A 2,858-nucleotide genomic window follows, 5' to 3' on the forward strand; every position below is an offset into this window, starting at 1 on the left:
TCTCTCTCTCTCTCTCTGTCTCTCTCTCTCTCTCTCTCTCTGTCTCGCCCCATCAATAGCTATGTATATACAATCTTACCAAAAAATAATTCTCTATCTCTTTCCCTCTTTCTCTCTCTCTTAAGAGAAAAATTTCTGATAGTTAGCCATAAAATAATTTTTTTTGAAAAAAATATTTCTTTACTTTTATTTAATATTACTTTTATTTGCTTATAATAATTTAACAATTAAACATTCGTTATTTCTTACTTATTTTTAATTTCTTATATTTATGAGAGAAAGACAGTGATTATTAGGCGACACTTTAAACGGGAACAATTATTTCATGCGTGAAGGAGATTGGATTAGGCTCTGGTGCACAGAGAAAAAGATTAGTTGAACCAACAGAACAGTGTTAATTACACGTGTTTTGGTTGAAGGAAACAGAACTTCTGGTTCTTAAGAACCAAAGAGATCTAATTCGTTTTTCAACACATTTGCCAACATGGTTTATTTAGAGAACTCTCCCTACAGATCACTTTATATCTATTTTTTTATGAAATTGTCACTTTTTCTCTCTCTTTCTCTTTCTCTCTCTTTCTCATTCTGTTGTCGAGAAATTTTATCTACGAGCGCTTAGACACACTCCAACTGAGACGTCGTTCCTCGTGATTGATAAAGCATTTTCCCGTTTTCTCTGTGCGAAGAATATAGAGGGATAATCGATCAACGAGAGGAAGATAATAACGTCGCTGTGGTGAACGGTCGACACTCGAGAATTGGCCCCGCACCTGTCCCGAGTGTCGTAGCTCGGACGTAGTAGCTCGTGCGATTCTTCTCGCGAATTTTCCGAAATCACAATCACAGTGCGTTTCACAGTTTTCGGTGCGTTAACACACCGATGCCGCGTTGATTTCCATCAATTGTGTGTGCGAGAGCTTAACTGATAATTGAATTACAGAAGATACAGAAGAGACAGAGCAATATAATTCGTGACGCATGCAGCTGTTGCCTCATCTCATTGTTAATGATACTTCATGCGCGACTCAATAAGACGCGGTAATATTGTGGTGTTGGACACTGTGACGGTTACCGGTGATGAGTCGTCACGGCATTCAACGTATTAACTCTCTTCTCTCTCACGGATCTTAATGCAAAAGTGACAGCCGCGTTAACCGAGAGAAAGGGGGAGAGAAAAAGAAGACAATCGATTCAACGTCGTGGTCAGCTGTCAAACGGGAACGCGTCTCGGCGTTGTCGTACTTCTCGTGTCTGCGTTTTAAATACCGCGATCGAGCAGATGAGCGACGACTTAGACGCTATGGGCGTGCTCGCCGTGGCGAGCAGAACATTTGTCTCGCCGCTCGTGAAAGCCGCGCATAAGAGACAAATGTGGAGCACTCCGGGACGTGGAACAGAAGCGAGGCGACTTGGCGGGACCCGCGTAGACGCGAGGAAAAATCGTTTTTCCCACAAGTGCGACGAAGAGAACTTCAGCACCGTCACTCTTTCGCGTCGTTATTATTCACTCGCAGCTCGAGGAAGCCAGCTTTGGAGCTGATCGCGTCACTATCAGTGACACATGACGTACTAATTATTGCTTCGAATTAATATTCAGCAACATGGCGAACGTTGTCAACGTGGTTTCCGATGCTGGTACTTGAAATTAATATTCCGCAGTGCGATGAACATCAGTTTCAAGTGTCAGTATTGAAAGTGCAGTCGCGACTTCACTTCCACAGCGCGACTACGTTCGATTACGCGCCTCCAAGACCAAATTACCTGTCGGCCACCGGTGCAAATGGAGAGAAGGGATTAATCGCCTTCTCTCGCTGCAACCGGTCGCGACGCATCGATTACACCGCGCTCTCTCCTCCTACTGATAAGGCCCTGACGACACGCAATACACGTCCGGCCGTGCTCTCCTGCCTGGCCACAATTAATTCGTGAATCTCGCGTCTTGGCGAATCTCGCGAGATGAATACACCATTAGACGACGGAAGCTCCGTCGTCGCTCACATCCCCAACCGAACAATACTGTTCCGCGCGCGCGTCATTACCGAGAAAGCAACGCTTCGTAATGCAAATGACTCTCTGGGGCGTGCATGGTGAAATCGTCGAGAGGCTTATTCTCAGGAGAGTATACGCGAAAGGGCCTCGGGGCGCGAGATAGACGAGGCACGCCGTTGGTGCGCGGAGATGCTGGAAGGGAAAATATTATTTTTGATTCCTCATGATTCTTATCCCGGCCTCCTCTCGCTCTCCTCCTCCTTCACTTTCTTTTTCGTTTTTTTTTTCTTTTTGTTAACAAGGGCTCGTAAATCGCGGATGGTACTGAGCGACGGGTGGGCGCCCTGTGTAAACGGCCGCGCGCAGCTACGAGCCAATTGGTGCCGCACTTGTGGACACAGCTTTAAACCATAAAGTCTCTCCTCCCCGACCGGTGAATGCGAAATGCCGTATAAAAGAAAGAAGGAAGCGCTTCGTTGCTCGAATTGATACACCCGGCACGTGCAGAGGCCGTGGCTGCCGTAGGGTTTCGTGTAGGTGGACCGTCTCGGATTGAGAAAAATTGTCGATTTATTTATTGCGTTACCTCTCGTGCCGAGAGCGCGCCGCTATTCTCTGTTCGTCGTGAAATTCGATTCGGTGAGCTCCCCTGGAGTTTTGAAATTTCAATGCTCCATTCTCTCGTATCCAGCGCAAGCTTGATAAGACTGAAAGATATATTTGTCATCTTGTAAAGGTGATCTCTTTTCCTTCCTCTCGCGTTCTCAAATTTACACGATCGAAAACGTTCTCCAACTTACGGGAGAGAGAGAGAGAGAGAGAGAGAGAGAGAGAGAGAGAGAGAGAGAGAGAGAGAGAGAGAGAGAGAG

The 2,858-nt window shown here is 46.0% G+C and overlaps 1 protein-coding gene across 1 annotated transcript in view; it reads left to right on the forward strand.

Annotated features, from left to right (window-relative positions):
• Positions 1–2,858, forward strand: part of LOC116853891 (neurotactin) — a 41,650-nt gene that overhangs the window by 11,998 nt on the left and 26,794 nt on the right. The gene's annotated exons all lie outside the window — the stretch shown is intronic.

This window comes from Odontomachus brunneus, unplaced genomic scaffold (genome assembly GCF_010583005.1).
Source record: "Odontomachus brunneus isolate Ranch 3 - 2012 unplaced genomic scaffold, Obru_v1 Obru_scaffold_007, whole genome shotgun sequence".
Classification (NCBI taxonomy): domain Eukaryota; kingdom Metazoa; phylum Arthropoda; class Insecta; order Hymenoptera; family Formicidae; genus Odontomachus; species Odontomachus brunneus.